Below are 19114 nucleotides of genomic sequence, written 5' to 3'. Positions count from 1 at the left end.
ATTTAAACAGTTCAATAAAAATGTGCCCAGGTGTAGACCTCTTTGTGTTAGTGTTATTCACTCAGATTTTTGGATGTGTAGATACACATTTTTCATCAAATTGGGGAGATTTTCAGCTATTATTTCTTCAAATATTTTTTTCTATCTCTCCCATCTCCAACTACATATGTATTGCTGGTACAGTTGATGTCCCACAAGGTTATGTTAATTTTGTTTCATTCTTTTCTCCAAATTGGGTTATTTTACTGTTGTCTTCAAGTCCATGGATTCTCTTTCTGTGTGATCTCAAATTTGATTCTGAGTTTCTCTGCTGGTAATTTTTTCAGTTATTTGGCTTTTCAACTTCAGAATTTCCATTTGATTCTTTTTTATAAATTTCTATTTCTTCATTGACATTCTCTATTTGAGTCACTGTCATCATACTCTCCTTTAATTATTTAAACCTGATTTCCTCTAGTTTTGTGGTTTGTGTGTGTGTGTGTATGTTTTTAAGTAGGCTCCATGCACAGCATGGAGCCCAGGGCAAGGCTTGAACTCATGACCCTGAGATTAAGACCTAAGCTGAGACGGAGAGTCAGAAACTTAACTGACGGATCCACCCATGCGCTGCTCCTTTAGTCTTTAAACATGTTTATATTAGCTGCTTTGGAAGTGGTAATTAGTCCTTCAGCTGCATATAATAAAGTATGGTAAGAAATACACTAAAGAGAGAACTGCAATTTGAAAGAAAAAAAAATTAGAAGATTATATAGAGGGCCTAGATTTTGCTATACTGGAAAATGAAACTACTCCTCATCTTCTGTCTCTCAAAATGAGATTCTCAAAATGAGAACTATCCACAAGGTAAATATCAGATAAAATATTTGGCTATAGGTTCCTTTTAAAAACCTCGGAAAATTTTGAAGCCATACCTAGCTGACTCTCTCAACTAGACAAGAAGCCCTCTAAGAAGCTTAAGGGAATTATGCCACAACAGCCTACAACCAAACTAAAGGCCTGTGTTAAAATGAGTTGTAATGGGGACAGAGAAGAACACAAATCAGATTAATAAAAAATCCTAGAAGGATTTTTTTATTATTTTTAAAAGATTTTATTTATTTATTTGAGAGAGAGCAAGTGAGCATGAGTGGGGGGAAGAAGCAGAGGGAGGAGGAAAAGCAGACTCTGTGCTGAGTGTGGAACCCAACACAGGGTTGGTTCTCACAATCTGGAGACCATGACCTGAGCGAAAAACCAAGAGTCGGATGCCCAACCAAGCCCCCAGGGGCCCTAAAAATCCTAGAAATTTTAAGAGTATGTACCAAAAACAAAAACAAAAACAAAAACAAAACAAAACAAAAAAACAAAGGAACAGAGACTATTCAAAATGTAAAGAGGTCTCTAGGATCCCAACTTTCTATAGGGAAGGAAGTCACTAAGAAAGATATTCAGCTTCATAAGACACTTCTTATGTAGAAGGAGACACCGGTCTGAAAGCAGCATTAAGAGCCCGGAATGTGGTACCAAAAATCACAGAGAACAACAGATTAGGGAACCATTCCAAGGAAGCAGAACTGGGCCCCAGTCAAGGTACATTTCCTGATTCTGGAGTAGATGACCCTGACAACATGTGCCCAGCTAGATTTCCAGAACTGGTAAGAACCCATAATTGCTATGTGCCTCCTGTTATCTCCCCCTTTTTAGGGGGCATGTCTATTGTCATTACTCCATCCCTGTGACAAGAGTGTATATATTGTGTGTTTGGGGCAGAAAACTTTTCTTTTTAGTCCACAAGTCTCTGGATCAAGAGGAACTGCATATGAGGACCACTGGAGGGGATATTTTACATGTGATAAGAATGTGAATCACTGGAGTCAGAGGGAAAACCATGGTAGAAACTCACAATAATGGTTTTCAATAAATCTTAACTCTTTATGGCAATGCCCTTTTGCAATAGGATTTTCCTGTACCTCCCTTCAAAAGGTAGAGTCTGTTTTCTCACCCTCTGCATCTGAGTTGACATGGTGACTTAATCTGACTAAAACAATGTGGTGGAAGTAACAATGTGTGCAAGGTTAAGCCTTAAGAGACACTGAAGCTTACCCTCTTGAAACACTCATGCCACTACGTTAAAAAAAGGATTCAGGCTAACTCTCTGAATGATAAGTGACCATGTGGAAAAAAGAGTACTAGCTGACAGTGACACCCAGGTGTCAGACTGTAAGTGAGGCTATCTTATATCTTAGACACTCAAGTCCCAGTCATGCCACCAGACAACTGGAGCCTCATGAGTGACTTTTCCAGCAACCAGCAGAAGTCCTATTGGGCTGAATAATTAATTGTTTTAAGCCACTAAGTCTTAGAGTGCTTGTTACAGCAAAGGCTACAAAAACAGGCTCTTCATATAATGTTTATGACTCATAATTAGATTTGAGTAAAATTTGAGACATACAAAGGGAGCCCAACACAGGTCAAATATTTTGGTGAGAGGAAAATTTTAGTGAAAAATTAAGAATGAAATTTTAGGAGGCGCCTGGCTGGCTCAGTCAGTAGAGCATGCAACTCCTGATCTGGGGGTCATGAGTTCAAGCACTATGTTGGGCACAGAGATTACTTATAAATAAATAAATTTTAAAAAATAATAAAGAGCTCTTCCTCCTTAAAAATTTTTTTTCATAAAGAAATCCAGAGTTAAAGCTACATAAGATTTTCTTTTCACTATTTTTTCCTATAAGTAATTTTTACTGATTATGCCATTCCTTCATTCAACTAACACCAGATGTTTTTCCAATTGGCTGATTTTCTTGCCAGAATCTAAGAGGAAAAACATTTTTGTATGCCTAAATAAACCTAAAACAAAATCAGTATGTAATTCCTCCACCCTACATCTTGTCCCTAGTAGAAATAAAATTGCATTTTAAATAAAAACTATTGCTAGTGCATAACCATCTCATAAGTAAATTTATCATAAGAAAGAAATTCCTAGATTAAAAACACCGAGGAAGGGATACACTTAGAGAACAGACACATTACTTAATAGGTCAAACTTTCTGCTTTGGACACCTTCTAACATCTGACTCAACATTCTGAGCTTTCTTTTATCCTGACTTCTGTTTACTAACCAAAATCTGTATCTACTACCAATTCATTGCTCTCAGTATAAAGTAAGTATACACCTTTATTCTGTTTTCTGTTATTTCTTTCATTTATTCAGTTTTAACTAACTACAGCAACATTTTAGAGCCCTCACGACACCATGAACTTTGGTGATCCGCTCGGTATGACTGGAACTCATTTTGGAAGCTGCTCAATCCAGGAAATCTTCCATGCCCTACTGAAAACGTCTTTGGAGGTTATGAAGTGAAAGAAAAGAACTGATAACTCAAAGTAACAATATACTTACTTGTCCTTCTCTCTCCTCCTCCTTCACTGCCCCAGCCCCACCCCATCTATTATATAAACACTAAAGAACTAAGAGTAGATACAGCCAGGCAATAATGGGATCTGACTCAGGATTAGCAAGTATTTAAACTCTAATCTCATATTCCAAAACACCACAGGGATTGGTAAATCAAGGGAAAAGTAGAGTTTTATTTCCTCATGTACAAATTCTAGTCAATGTGCCAGAAACTGAAAACTGGCAGAAGCTGTGGAATTTTCCAAGACATATGTCAGATAGTAATTTTACAATTCACTCACAAACACACATTCTAAATCATCTTACTGTTATGGAAATATTTCCAAAGCAATAGTATTTTAACACAGCCATGATATTTATTTGTAGAAAAAGCATTCTCCTGTTTTAGATAACACAAGAATCAAAGTACACAGCACCGAGGATATCCTAATTGCATGTCAGAAATATTTAAATTTAAAAGGAACCAAGAGAAACAATGTTAAATTAGAACAAAGACTCTTTAAAGCAGAACTGAAGAACTAACATCCTAAGAAAGTCATTCAGGGAAAGTAATACTAAGTTAATAGTTAAAGGAAATCTATTAGACTTCTTAGGCCATGATATGAGTCAGACAATGGTGCTATTATGAACAAGACAACTAAATAAAGGATGCATGATATAGCTAGATATTTGCCTGGTATTAATTAACTGATAAGTACCTGGAAAGAGGTCTCTACAATACAGTATATAATTTCATTGACTCTTTATATAAAAAAAAATCAACCAAGACCAAAGAACTGGAAAAACAGCACAGTCCTCCTTACCACTACATCCTATAGACTCTTCTAGGAGGTTCTGGTTGCCTTTCTTTTTCTAAATAGGCTTGACTTGTCAAATTTAGATTTATCTATTGACATCCTGCTGTGGAATATAAGTATTTAGTTTCAGCTTCTGCCTCCATTCTCCACATCCCATGTAATTTTATGGGTCTTCGTTTAAATCAAGAGTCAGAGTAAAAGGTACCAGTCAGTACTCAGCCAAGTAGAGCAGTAAGACCAGGTACTTCTCTCTGCAAATTAATGACTACCTCATTTTTTTGTTGTTGTTTTCTATGTATTTTTAACTTTTCCTCAAAAGCTCCAACATCTGTCACATATCTATCAATATTTTCCATAGCTCAAATACATCAGATACGGTCTTTTTCCTGCAGCTGTATGTTCCCGAAACCCTTTGTTCTTTCTTCTGCTTCATTCTGCTCGGGGATGCTCTGGACTGGCTACACAGCTGTCATCTTGGGCTCTCCCTTAGCTCTTCTGTTTGAATTCTGCTTCTTGAACCTGCTTTCTTCTTTCTTGCTATTTAGGGGCAACTTATGAACAACAACAACAAAATGCTCATGAGAACTAGAATTTTGGAGTCACCTGCACGTCTGAAAATATCTTTATTTCAGATTCACATTTGATTGATAATTTGGCTGGGAATAAAATTATAGGTAGGAAATCCTTCCCAATGAAGATAATATGAAGACACAGCTTGATGCATTTCTACCTCCCTCTGTTACTACTGTGATACGTAATGCCCTTTTGACTGGTCCTTTGAATGTAACCTCTAGTTACCCTTTCTGGAAGATTTTAGTAAAGTTTCTGTATCTCCAGTTTACCAAATTTCATAATCACACCTCTTGGGTCTTTGCCTTTTTTACTGTTCTTTCAGCATTTTCAATTTACAATCTATGACCTGGACAATGTTCTGGGAGATTTTTAAGGCATCATTTCTATTTTCTCTGTCCTCTCATATCTGAATTTCTTTTTTTTTTTTTTTTTTTTTTTAAAGATTTTATTTATTTATTTGACAGAGAGAAATCACAAGTAGGCAGAGAGAGAGAGAGAGGGAAGCAGGCTCCCTGCTGAGCAGAGAGCCCGATGTGGGACTCGATCCCAGGACCCTGAGATCATGACCTGAGCCGAAGGCAGCGGCTTAACCCACTGAGCCACCCAGGCGCCCTCATATCTGAATTTCTATTAGACCACAAGGTCCAATAATAGACTATCTTGAATTTTAAAAGTTATTTTTCTCTTGGGGCGCCTGGGTGGCTCAGTGGGTTAAGCCTCTGCCTTCAGCTCAGGTCATGGTCTCAGGGTCCTAGGATCAAGCCCTACATCGGGCTCTCTGCTCAGCGGGGAGCCTGCTTCCCCCTCTCTCTCTGCCTGTCTCTCCGCTTCCTTGTGATCTCTCTCTGTCAAATAAATAAATAAAATCTTTTAAAAAATTATTTTTTTCTGGTGGTACCTGGGTAGCTCAGTTGGTTAAGCATCTGCCTTTGGCTCAGGTCATGATGAACAGGGAGCCTGCTTCTCCCTTTGCCCCTCCCCCTGCTCATGTTCTCTCTCATGTTCTCTCTGCCTCAAATAAATTAAATCTTTTAAAAAGATTATCTTCTACTTCCCTCCTTTAATCTTTTGGTTCTAATTCCTAGGAAACTGTTTCAAATTTATCCACAATCCTCCCATTATTTGGAGGGGGGTGTAATTATAATATTTTCTATTTGCAAATGTTATTTCTTATCTGTTTCAAGATTTTCAAAATAACACCCTGTTCTTTTGAAGATGCAATATTTCATTTCTTAGAGATTAAAACCCTCTCCCCCCTAACCCCAGTTTTCTCCCTCCTTTGCTCTTTGCCCCCTCTCTTACTTGTTTGGCCTCCCATTTTATTTTAAAATATCTATCTATTTTGAAAGACAGAGAACGAGGATGCGTGCAAGGGAAGGGGTAGGGGGGAGAGAGTCTTAAGCAGACTCTGTGCTGATCTTTTGACTCTGAGATCATGACCTGAGGGGGGGAAAAAAAAAAACAAGAGTCAGCCACTCAACTGACTGTGCCACCCAGGTACTCCTGGCCTCTTATTTTAGAGGCTTCCTCAACTATCTGGTTATTCCTTGACTGTCAATTTCTATTCATGGCATTAAGAAGCTTAACGGAAGCTCATTTTTACTTTGAAGACCCACCAGTCTGTATGCAGATTTTCATTTAATTCCTTGGCTCCAAACCCCTATCCTCTTCATGCATCTGATGTTCCTGGATCCAGAACCCCCAGCTTCCATTTTCTTGGAGAAAAAAATCCCCAGTTTCCTAAAGGAGGAAGAAGTAGTTTGCATGATTCAACCACTTCATTTAAGACTTTCAAATATTACCTTTTTTGTTTTGTTTTTTTAACATTACCTACTTTTAATCTCAAGCCTCATCCTTGTCTTTTCAGAGACATTTTGCCACCAAGTCTTGACTCTCTGGGGAGGCTGTGTTGGGTAAACTCATTTCCTTGTCTCTGCAGACAACCCAGGATGTACCTTCCTCTGTTTGGCTAAATCACTTAACACTCTTCTATCCATTTTTTATCTTCTAAAAAATAGTTGAAATTTTTCATCTATGGTTTCTTCTTCTTCCATTCATTTTTGTCCTTGGGATCTTGTGCCTCTTTTTATTCCTTTACTGTAATTTTGTACTATTTGAAGAGGAATGGAAATACATGTCCTCTCAGTCAAACCCCATGTTTGATCAAAACACTAGTTTTAGATGTTTTTGATAAAATCATTAAGCATATTTACTAAAATTGTGGAGACTATAAAACCTATTAGGCAATACCTTTGTTGAAAGAATTAGGATTCAGTATAATTTCTTTTTTTTTTTTAAAGATTTATTTATTTATTTGACAGAGAGAGATTACAAGTAGGCAGAGAGGCAGGCAGAGAGAGAGAGAGGAGGAAGCAGGCTCCCTGCAGAACAGAGAGCCCGATGCGGGGCTCTATCCCAGGACCCTGGGATCATGACCTGAGCCGAAGGCAGAGGCTTAACCCACTGAGCCACCCAGGCGCCCGGATTCAGTATAATTTCTAAAGGACAGTACCAAGAGGAAACTAAATAGGGATAAGTTTAAAAAACCTTCATTTAGATTAAACAATTAGCAGTTACATAAATACAGAGCAGGAAATGTGGTTTCACAAAATAACTTAAAAGAGTCACTTATGTTACTTGCTGGAACAAATTTTATAGAAAAACTATAATTATAGGATACATTAAAGATCCCAAGATCAAGCAAGAAAACTATGCTACTGTATATGGTTGTCTCAGGTCATGCTCCAAGGACCCTTGGTTCAAATCCCACATTGGGCTCTTTGTTCAGTGGGGAGCCTGTTTCTTCCTCTGTCTGCTGTTGCCCCTGCTTGTGTGCGCTCGCTCTTGCTCTCTCTCTCTGACAAATGAATAAAGTCGTAAAATAACAATAACATAAAATCTTAAAAAATAAAGTAACCAAGAGATGAAGATATAATACATCATTATTATATAACGATAAAGGGGTCAGTTCATCAAGAGGATATAACAATTGTCAATATTTATGCACCTAAATATATAAAACAAATAGCAACAGAACTAAAGGGAGAGATAAACAGCAATTTTATTTCTACTCTCTACAACAGAACTACCAGACAGGGAATCAATAAGGAAACAGAATATTTGAACAACACTGTAGACCTAATGGGCCTAACAGACATATACAGAACATTCCATCCAAGGGCTGCAGAATATACATTCTTCTCAAGTACACACAAAATCATTCCCCAGGACAGGGGCACTTGGGTGGCTCAGTCAGTTAAGCATCACACTCTGACTTAAGCTCAGATCATGATCTCAGGGTCTTGAGATTCAGCATCCCCTCTTTGGGGCTTTGTGCTCAGAACCAGAGTCTGCTTGAGATTCTCTCCCTCTCCTCACACATGCTGCATGCTCATGCACACACTCTCAAAATAAATAAATAAATAATCAGGAAAAAAAATCTCCAGGACAGAATATGTTAGAGCACCAAAAAAATCTCAACAAATTCAATAATACAGATGTTATATCAAGTATTTTTCTTGACCACAATGGTATTCTGATGTGTGTTTTCCAACACCATCAAGTAATTCTCCAATCCGTAGCAGACACTACCTGGGTATCCTACAAATTTAACTTAATTCTGACACTATCTACAGGAGACAGTATCATATCCCATAAGTTGAGGGCTTAGTACCACAAAACAAGATTGTCCTACTTGAGATGCCAACTGCAAACCTAGGTTGTTACATGTGCTTCTAACTGGCTATAAATTGATGGTTCCCATGATCCCCTCTTCAGGTTCAATTTATCTGCTTGAGAGGTTCACAGAACCCATAGAAACACTAACTTGCATCTGCCAGTTTATTTTATAGATATAGGTGAAGAGCCAGATGAAGAGGTACATAGGAAGAGGTCCAAAACTGTTCTGAGCACAGGAGCTATTATCTCCATAAGAACTAGGGTGTGCCACTCTCTTGGTATGTGATGCCACCAACATGGAAGATCTCTGAACCTCACCATTTCGAGTTTTTATGGAGGCTTCATTATATAGACATGATTGTTTAAATCACTGGCCATGTGCAAGTGATTCAACTCCTAGCCCCTTTATCTTCTTGGGGTTAAGAGAGGAGAGAAATGGGACTGAAAGTTCTAATCCTGTAGTCAAGATTGGTTTCCTTACCAGCCTCTATCTCAGAGGCTTACTAGAGACTTTCCAAAAACCACTTTATTAACATAAATGCAGTGTGGTTGAAAGTGGCTTGTTGTAAGTAACAAGATGCCATTTCACCTCTGTGGCTCTAAACTGAGGATGGAAGATCGAGTATTTTAACAAAAGAAGTTTCCATTGCTCTTATCATTTAGGAAATTCCAAAGGTTTTGGGAGTTGAGAGCCAAGAATTATGGACAAAGACCAATATATTTATTTATTATAAATCATAATATAACAAGTATGAAACTAAAAATCAGTCACAGTAGGAAAAACGGAAATTTCACAAAATGCATGCAAATTAAACAACACACTACCGAACCACCACTGGATCAAAGAAGAGATCAAAAAGGAAATCAAAAACTATTTTGAGACAAACAGAAATGGAAGCACAACATACCAAAACATATGGAATGCAGCAAAAGCAGTTCTAAGAGCAAAGCTTATAGCCATAAATACCTATCTTAAGAATAAAGATCTCAAACAACTAAACATTACACCTGAAGAAACTAAAAAAGAAGAAAAAAACTAAGCCCAAAGTTAGAAGGAAATAATAAAGATTAAAGCAGAAATGAAGGAAACCAACGGAAAAGATAAATGAAACTAAGACCCAGTTCTTTCAAAGGATAAACAAAACTGAGAAACCTATAACCAGACTAACTAAGGGTAAAAAGAGGACTCAAACAAATAAAATTACAGATGAAAGCGAAAATATTACAAACGATACCAATAAAAATGTAAAGGATTGTGAGACTACTATGAACAATTATACCCTGAAAACTTGGACTACCTAAAAGAAATGGATAAATTCCTAAAAACACATGACAACCTAATGTTAAAGTAATCAAATAAAAAGGCCATTAGCCTGAGGTGCCTCTAACGCCTTGGTATGGAAACCAAAACTTCGGCAGCCTCTGAATGCAAACCAAGACCTAAGCCAGAGTCAATGCACTGGAATCTGGGGAAGAAAAAACAAAAACAAAACAAACAAACAAAAAAACACCGAAGAAAAATCTCAAACAAGATAACCATATAAAAGATAGCCAATTAAATAATTTCTTTATTTTTCTTCTGCATCTAATCTATAAAAACCTTGCCTCTAGTACTGTGGGTGGAACACTTCTAAAACATCATCTGGACAGGCACTCTGTGACTTTAATCAGTGTTTGCTCAAATAAATTACACAAAATTTTAATGTGCATCAGTTTATTTAACACTTCCATGACTGAATCATGAAAAAGTGGAAAATCTGAACATACCAATAACTAGTATGGAGACTGGATCAGTAAGTAAAAACCTCCTCCAATAAAAGTCCTTCAAGACCATGGGGCGCCTGGGTGGCTCAGTGGGTTGGGCCGTTGCCTTCGGCTCAGGTCATGATCTCAGGGTCCTGGGATGGAGTCCCACGTCTCTGTTCAGCGGGGAGCCTGCTTACCTCTCTCTCTCTCTCTTTGCCAGCCTCTCTACCTACCTGTGATCTCTCTCTGTCAAATAAATAAATAAAATCTTAAAAAAAAAAAAAAAAAAAAAAAGACCAGACGGTTTCTGGGGGAGATGAACCATGAGAGACTATGGACTCTGAGAAACAATCTGAGGGTTTTGAAGAAGTTGGGGGGTGGGAGGTTGGGGGAGCCTGGTGGTGGGTATTATGGAGGGCATGTATTGCATGGAGCACTGGGTGTGGTGCATAAACAATGAATTCTGTTACAGTGAAAAGAAATTAAATTAATTTTTTTTAAAAAGACCAGATGGTTTCATTGGTAAATTCCAGGAAGAATTTAAAGAATTAATGTCAATCCTTCTCAAACTCTTCCCAACAAAACTAAAGAGGAGAAAATACTCCCAAACCATTTCATGAGGCCAGTATTATCCAGTTACCAAAGCCTGATAAGGAAACTCTAAGAAAACTATAGGCCAGGAAAGCCTGGGTGGTTCAGTCCATGAAGCCGCTGCTTTGGGCTCAGGTTATGAACTCAGAGTCCTGGGAATGAGCCCCACATCGGGCTCCTTGCTCAGTGGGGAGGCTGCTTCTCCCTCTGCCTGCCTTTCTCCCTGCTTGTGCTCTATCTCTGACAAATAAATAAAATAAAAAGTAAAAAAAAAAAAAAAAAAAGCCTTTAAAAAAGAAAGAAAACTATAGGCCAATACCCCTGATGAATGCAGATATAAAATTTCTCAACAAAATAGTAAACCAAATTCAACAGCACATTAAAAGAATCATACACCATGATCAAGTAGGATTTATCCCTGGGATGCAATGATAGTTCAATATACCATCAGTCAATGTGATATACCACATTAATATGCCAAATTAATAGAATGAAAAATAAAAATATGATCAACCTCAGCAGGTACAGAAACAACATTGGATAAAATTCAACAACCTTTCATGATAAAAACTGTCAACAAATCAGAAACAGACAGAATATACTTCAACAATAAAGACCATATATGACAGGGCGCCTGGGTGGCTCAGTGGGTTAAAGCCTCTGCGTTTGGCTCAGGTCATGATCCCAGGGTCCTGGGATAGAGCCCCGCATCGGGCTCTCTGTTCTGCAGGGAAGCCTGCTTCCTCCTCTCTCTCTCTCTCTGCCTGCCTCTCTGCCTACTTGGGGTCTCTGTCAAATAAATAAATAAAATCTTAAAAAAAAAAAAACCATATATGACAAACCCACAACTAATATCACACTCAACAGTGAAGAGTTGAAAGCTTTTCCTCTAAAATAAAACACAAGACAAGGGCACCCCCACTCTAACTACTCCTACTCAGCATAGTACTAGAAGTCCTAATCAGAGTAATTAAGCATGAAAAAGAAATAAAAGACATACAAATCAGAAGAAAGAAGTAAAATTATCTGTTTGCCAATGACATGATCTTATATATAGAAAATCTTAATAAAGAAAACAATCCCATTTTCAACACCAAAAATAATACTTAATAAATGTTACCAAGGAGGTGAAAGATCTCCACACTAAAAACTGTAAGATACTGATGAAAAAAACTGAAGACACAAATAGAAAGAAAGCCCATGTTCGTGGATTGTAAGAATAGTGTTAAAAATGTCCATACTACCCAAAGTGATCAACAGATTCAACATAATCGCTATCAAAATTCCAATGGCACTCTTTCACAGAAATGGAAAAAATAATCCTAAAATCCCTAAGGAACTACAAAAGACCCCAAATAGTCAAAGCAATCTGGAGAAAAAACAAAGCTGGAATCATCACTCTTCTTACTTTGAAATCATATCACAAAGTTATAGTAATCAAAACAGTATGGCACCTGCATAAAAACAGACACATACACTAACAGAACAGAATCAAGAGCACAGAAATAAACCCACGCATATATGGTCAACTAATATTTGAAAAGGGACCCAAGAATATTCGATGGGGAAAAGACAGTCTGTTTAATAAATGGTACTGGAAAAACTGGATATTCACATGCAAAAGAATGAAGCTGGACCTCTACCTTATACCACTGAGAAAAATTAACTCAAAATGGATTAAAGACTGAAATAAATATAATACCCAAAACTGTGAAACGCTTACAAGAAAACATAGTGAAAATGCTCAACACTGGTCTTGGCAATGATATTTTGGATAGAACACCAAAAATTCAAGCAAGAAAAGTAAAAATTAACAAGTGGGACTACATCAGAGCACCTGGGTGGCTCATTTGGTTAAACCCGACTCTTGATTTCCCCTCAAGTCATCATCTCAGGGTAGTTAAGATCCAAACTTATGGAGCCTGCTTAAGACTGCCTCTCTCCTTTTCCCCTGCCCGTTCAAGTGCACTAGCTCTCTCACTCTCAAAAACAAAACAAAACAAAACAAAAACAAAAAACAGGTGGGACTATAAACTACAAAGCTTCTGTGGGGCGGGGGGCGGACCTGTGCTCTTAAGTGTCTGCCTTCAGCTCTGGTCATGGTCTCAGGGTCCTGGGATCGGGCCCATCTGGGGCTCCCTGCTTAGCAGGGAGTCTGCTTCTCCCTCCCTCTCTGCCCCTCCCTTATGCTTGTGTTGGTTCTCTCTGTCCAAATAAATAAAATCTTAAAAAAAAAAAAAGCTGGGGCGCCTGGGTGGCTCAGTGGTTAAGCCGCTGCCTTCGGCTCAGGTCATGATCTCGGTGTCCTGGGATCGAGCCCCGCATCGGGCTCTCTGCTCAGCAGGGAGCCTGCTTCCTCCTCTCTCTCTCTCTGCCTCTCTGCCTACTTGTGATCTCTGTCTGTCAAATAAATAAATAAAATCTTTAAAAAAAAAAAAAAAAAAAAAAAAAAAAAGCTTCCACAGGCTCCTAGCCGGCTCAGTCAGTAGAACATACAACTTTATTTATTTAGATTTTATTTACTTATTTGTCAGAGAGAGAAGCAGGCTCCCCACTGAGCAAGGAGCCCGATGACAGACTCAATCCCAGGACCCTGGGATTCAGGACCTGAGCAGAAGGCAGATGCTCAACCAACTTGATTAAACCTCTTTATTAAAGACTTTAAAAAAATTTTTTAAATCTTTATATATTTTTTTAATTTTTTATTATTTATAAACATATATTTTTATCCCCAGGGGTAAATCTTTTATATTTTTTTTTTAAGATTTTATTTATTTATTCGACAGAGAGAGAGATCACAAGTAGGCAGAGAGAGAGAGGAGGAAGCAGGCTCCCTGCTGAGCAGAGCGCCCGATGTGGGGCTCGATCCCAGGACCCTGAGATCATGACTTGAGCCGAAGGCAGTGGCTTAACCCACTGAGCCACCCAGGCGCCCCATCTTTTATATTTTTAAAGATTTTATTTATTCATGTATTCGACAGAGAGAGAAAGGACAGCACAAGCAGGAGGAGCAGCAGGTAGAGAAGAGAGGGAGAAACAGACTCCCCACTGAGCAAGGAGCCGGACATGGGGCTCGATCCCAGGCCCCTGGAACTGTGACCTGAGCTGAAGGTACACGCTTAACCAAATGAGCCACTCAGGTGCCCCGGATATATATATACACACATATATATGTATATATAAAAGAATATAAAATATAAATATAGATATAAAATAAATATATATAAAATATATATATGTGTATATACATATATATGTGTATACACACACACACACACACACACACACACATATATATTTTTTTTTGGAGAGAGAGAGAGACAGCACGTGAGAGCACAAGTGGGGAGGAAAGGGAGAAGCAGGCTCCCCAGGCAGTAGGGAGCCCAATATGGGGCTTGATCCCAGGCCCCCGGAATTATGACCCAAGCTGAAGGCAGACGCTTAACCAACTGAGCCACCCAAGTGCCTCTACAACTCTTTTTAAAATTTTTATTTGTCAGAGAGAGAGCGAGAGAGAGAGCACGCACAAGCAGGGAGAGTGGCAAGCAGAGGGAGAAGCAGGCTCCCCACCAAGCAGAGAGCCGGATGTGGGACTCGATCCATCATGACCTCAGCCCAAGGCAGACACTTAACTGACTGGGCCACCCAGGCATTCCAAGTATACAACTCTTGATCTCATGGTCATAAGTTCAAGTCCCACAGAGCTTACTTACTAAAAAAACCTTTTTAAATAAAAAATTAAAATGCTGGGGCACCTGGGTGGCTCAGTGGGTTAAAGCCTCTGCCTTCGGCTCGGGTCATGATCCCAGGGTCCTGGGATCGAGCCCCGCATCGGGCTCTCTGCTCGGCATAGAGCCTGTTTCCTCCTCTCTCTCTGCCTGCTGCTGTGCCTACTTGTGATCTCTGTCTGTCAAATAAATAAATAAAATCTTTAAAAAAAAAAAAAAATTAAAATGCTTCTATACTGCAAGAGAAATGATCAGCAAAATGAAAAGGCAACCTATAAAACAGGAAACATTTTTGCAAACTATTTATCTGAAAAGGGGTTAATATCCAAAATAATACAGAACTCACACAGCAACAGCAAAAAAACAAATAACCCAATTTAAAAATGGGCACAGGAGGGGCACGTGGGTGGCTCAGTGGGTTAAAGCCTCTGCCTTCCTCTGCCTTCGGCTGAGGTCATGATCTCAGGGTCCTGGGATCGAGCCCCACATCGGGCTCTCTGCTCAGCGGGGAGCCTGCTTCCTTCTCTTTCCCTGCCCACTATGATCTCTGTCTGTCAAATATATAAATAAAATCTTTAAAGAAAAAAAATGGGCACAGGACACTAATAACACATTTTTCCAAAGAAGATATATAAATGACAGCAAGTGTATGAAAAAGTGTTCAGGGGTGCCTGGGTGGCTCAGTGGGTTAAAGCCTCTGCCTTCTACTCAGGTCATGATCCCGGGGTCCCCAGCCCTGCATCAGGCTCTCTGCTCAGCAGGGAGCCTGCTTCCTCCTCTCTCTCTGCTTGCCTCTCTGCCTACTCTCACTCTGTGTCAAATAAATGAAATCTTTAAAAAAAAAAAAAAGTGTGGGGTGCCTGGGTGGCTCAGTGGGTTAAGCCTCTGCCTTCAGCTCAGGTCGTAATCCCTGGGTCCTGGGATCAAGTCCCGCATCGGGCTCTCTGCTCAGCAGGGAGCCTGCCTCCTCCTCTCTCTCTGCCTGCCTCTCTGCCTACTTGTGATCTCCATCTGTCAAATAAATAAATAAAATCTTAAAAAAAAAAAAGTGCTCAACATCACTAATCATCAAGGAAATGCAAATCAAAACTACAATGATACAGTCCTCACACCATCAGAATGTCTATTATTAAAAAGACATGAGGGACGCCTGGGTGGCTCAGTTGGTTAAGCAGCTGCCTTCGGCTCAGGTCATGATCCCAGTGTCCTGGGATCAAGTCCCACATCGGGCTCCTTGCTCGGCAGGGAGTCTGCTTCTCCCTCTGCCTCTGTCTGCCATTCTGTCTGCCTATGTTTGCTCTCTCTCCCTCTCTCTCTCTGACAACTAAATTAAAAAATCTTAAAAAAAAAAAAAAAAAAAAAAAGACATGAGAAAACAAGTGCCATTGAGGATATGGAATAGAAATCTTTGTGTACTCTGGGGTGCCTGGGTGGCTCAGTGGGTTGGGCCGCTGCCTTCGGCTCAGGTCATGATCTCGGGGTCCTGGGATCGAGTCCCGCATCGGGCTCTCTGCTCAGCGGGGAGCCTGCTTCCCTCTCTCTCTCTCTCTGCCTGCCTCTCCATCTACTTGTGATTTCTCTCTGTCAAGTAAATAAATAAAATCTTTAAAAAAAAAAAAAAAAAAAAGAAAAGAAAAGAAATCTTTGTGTACTCTTGGTGGGAATGTAAAATTGGTGCAGCCATTAACAGTATGAAAAAACAGTATGGAGGTTCCTTAGAAATTTAAAAATAGAACCACCATATAATCTAGCAATCCTACTTCTGGGTGCACGCGCACGCACGCGAGCACACACACAAGAATATTATTCAATTATAAAAAAGAAGGAAATCCTCCCTTTTAAAACAAAATGGATAAGGGCATTATGCTAAGTAAAGTAAGTGAGAGAAAGATAAATACTGTATAATCTCACTTAAATGTGGTGGTTGCTGGGGTCTTGAGGGGTGGGGGAAATTGATGAAGGTGATCAAAGGGCATAAACTTCCAATTACAAGATGAGTAAGTTCTGCAAATATAATGTAGAGCTTGGTGAGTATGTTAACATTACTGTATTGTATAATAGAAAGTTGTTGAGAGAGTAGATCTTCAACATCTTTACCACACACAAAAGTTAACTGTGAGGTGACAGATGTGTTAACTAACCTTACTGTGGTAATCATTATGCAAAATATACACATACCAAATCATCACACTGTATACCTGAAACTTACATGCTTATATATCAAATTACATCTCAATAAAACTGGAAATTCAAAAAAAAAGGGGGGGGTGCGCCTGGGTGGCTCAGTTGTTAAGCAGCTGCCTTCAGATCAGGTCATAATCCCAGGGTCTTGGGATCGAGTTCCACATCAGGTTTCCTACTCAGCAGACAGCCTGCTTCTCCCTCTCCCTCTGCCTGCCTCTCTGCCTACTCATGCTCTCTCTTTATATAACTCTCAGCCAAATAAATAAATAAATAAACATCTTTTTTTATAAAGTTCAAATTCCTTTTTTTTTTTTTTAGATTTTATTTATTCACCTGAGAGAGAAAGAGAGAGAGAGAGAGAGAGAGCGCACGCACCAGCAGGGGGCCGAGGGAGAAGCAGGCCCCCCTCTAAGCCGGGACCCCAATGTGGGGCTCCATGTGGGGTTCGATCCCAGGGCCCTGGGATCATGACCTGAGCCAAAGGCAGACGTTTACTGACTGAGCCACCCAGGTGCCCCATAAATATCTTTTTTAAACTGGGGGGGAATAAGGAAACCAAAAAGAGAACAGAAATTTAAAAATGTACTTTACCTAAGGATTACAGAATGTACTAAAACAGGCTTATATTTACGGTTTTTTCGTAAGCATTTAAAAAAAAGGATCAAAATTAAAATCAATACAGACTGTGGGGAAAAAAACAGGCCAGTGTCATTACTGTAGGTATAATCAACACAGGATTTAACCTAGATCATAAGCTTAATAACTCTGTTCTTTGGCAGTACGCTTGATCCTATCTCCCCAAACCAGCGGTGACTCCAACGCAAAATGAAAAAAGTTAAGACGGTGAGATTTTTCACAAATCTACATGCATTGTTAAATGTTGGGATTATATCCTTCATATTTGGTGTAAATTAATCCGTACTTCATTCTAAAATATCAATAGCATATGTTATGTTTTCTAAAATAATACTTGCAACCTTTTATTAGACCCCTCCCTCTTTAAAAAATCTTTTTTTTTTTTTCTCCATTTTAGGGGCGCCTGGCTGGCTTAGTCAGTGGAATATGTGACTCTTGATCTCAGAGTTGCGAGTTCAAGCCCCACACTGGGCATGGAGCCTACTTTAAAAAAAATTTTTTTCCATTTTACTAATCCAAGGCTTTTGTAGATTCCCTAGAACTTTTGTTCTATGGGGCAGTTCTATAAATAGTTTGGTCATGAATGACTTCATGCAGTTGTCTGCCATCAACTGTAAAGAATGAAGAAAAATATGCTTACAGATTTCTTTTTAAATCAACACTGATAGGCATGAACCTGTTAATATATAAGCATAATTATTAAATTCAGCTATCTTTTCTTTGGGGCCATTTTCTTAATAGGAGGAAGATTGTTTAATCTTTTACTTAGTGGACAGAATTCTGGAACTAGGGGAGGGAAAGAGACTGGGAACTTCCAACATCCAGTGTAGCAGATCAGCCCCATCCTCCTCTGGGGCTTGGGGTCCTAGGTCCTGAAATTCTCAAATTCAATTCCTCCAAAGAACAGTCTCCTGACTTCTGTAAGGCTGATAACAGCTGCCCAACTATTCAGGGTGAAGGGGATAAATACTGAGAGGAGGGAGGTGGGGCAGAGAGGGATCCATCTCCCAGTACAGACTTTCAGACAACCCCCCTGTTCTCAACCTCCATCTATGGTATACAGTATTTCCATGCTCTGAATTTCTCAGACAGGTGTCCCGTGGACAAATCATGATATGTCTCTTGCCAGTATTCTCCTCTATAGGCACTTGGGTTTGACCTTCCTCTCCTCTGCTAAATCATTATTTCCTTCTGCTTTTCCTCTTCCCATACAAGCAGGATTACAGACATCTCATAGTTTCAGAGATGGGAGTTTATATTCCTGTTTTTATGTGATTTTCAAATGAGCCAGGAAATAATTTTACTTCACTGTCTTAAGACAAGAAAGAGGCGATGTCTGTAATATTTCAAGTCAAATAACCTTGAAAATGAGCCAACTACTTACTGCTCAAGGGCTAAATGTTTACGTTTGATAATTAATTCCCAAAGGGTACCACAACTGAAATCAAGAACTCAAATACTCTGTTAAATTAGACTACTTCTTGTTTTCAAAGAGAGCCTAAATCTTCTCATCTCTCTGGCTTTTTATCTTCTACCTAGAAATCTATCTATTTTTAAAATGCTCTGCTCCATGGGCACCTGGGTGGTGCAGCTGGTTAAACGTCTGACTCTTGGTTTCTTCTATAAAGATTTTATTTATTTATTTGACAGAGAGACACAGCAAGAGAGGAAACACAAGCAAGGGGAGTGGGAGAGGGAGAAGCAGGCTTCCACCCAAGCAGGGAGCCTGATGCAGAGCTCGATCCCTGGGATTGTGACCCAAGCCAAAGGCAGACACTTAACAA

The 19114-nt window shown here is 39.3% G+C and overlaps 1 protein-coding gene across 4 annotated transcripts in view; it reads right to left on the bottom strand.

The window, feature by feature from the left end:
- Positions 1-19114, bottom strand: part of FBXL20 (F-box and leucine rich repeat protein 20) — a 107673-nt gene that overhangs the window by 61757 nt on the left and 26802 nt on the right. Inside the window, exon 2 of one of the 4 annotated variants that reach the window (XM_059150024.1) lies at positions 6384-6507. The exons of the other annotated variants lie outside the window; for them this stretch is intronic. The gene's annotated coding sequence lies outside the window, so the exon portion shown is untranslated. The remainder of the gene's footprint in view (positions 1-6383; positions 6508-19114) is intronic. 4 annotated transcript variants of the gene reach the window in all.

The sequence above is a fragment of the Mustela lutreola genome, chromosome 15 (assembly GCF_030435805.1).
Source record: "Mustela lutreola isolate mMusLut2 chromosome 15, mMusLut2.pri, whole genome shotgun sequence".
In the NCBI taxonomy this organism is placed as follows: Eukaryota; Metazoa; Chordata; class Mammalia; order Carnivora; family Mustelidae; genus Mustela; species Mustela lutreola.
Note: the sequence above shows the minus strand (reverse complement) of the source record. Positions and strands in the feature narration are given on the sequence as shown.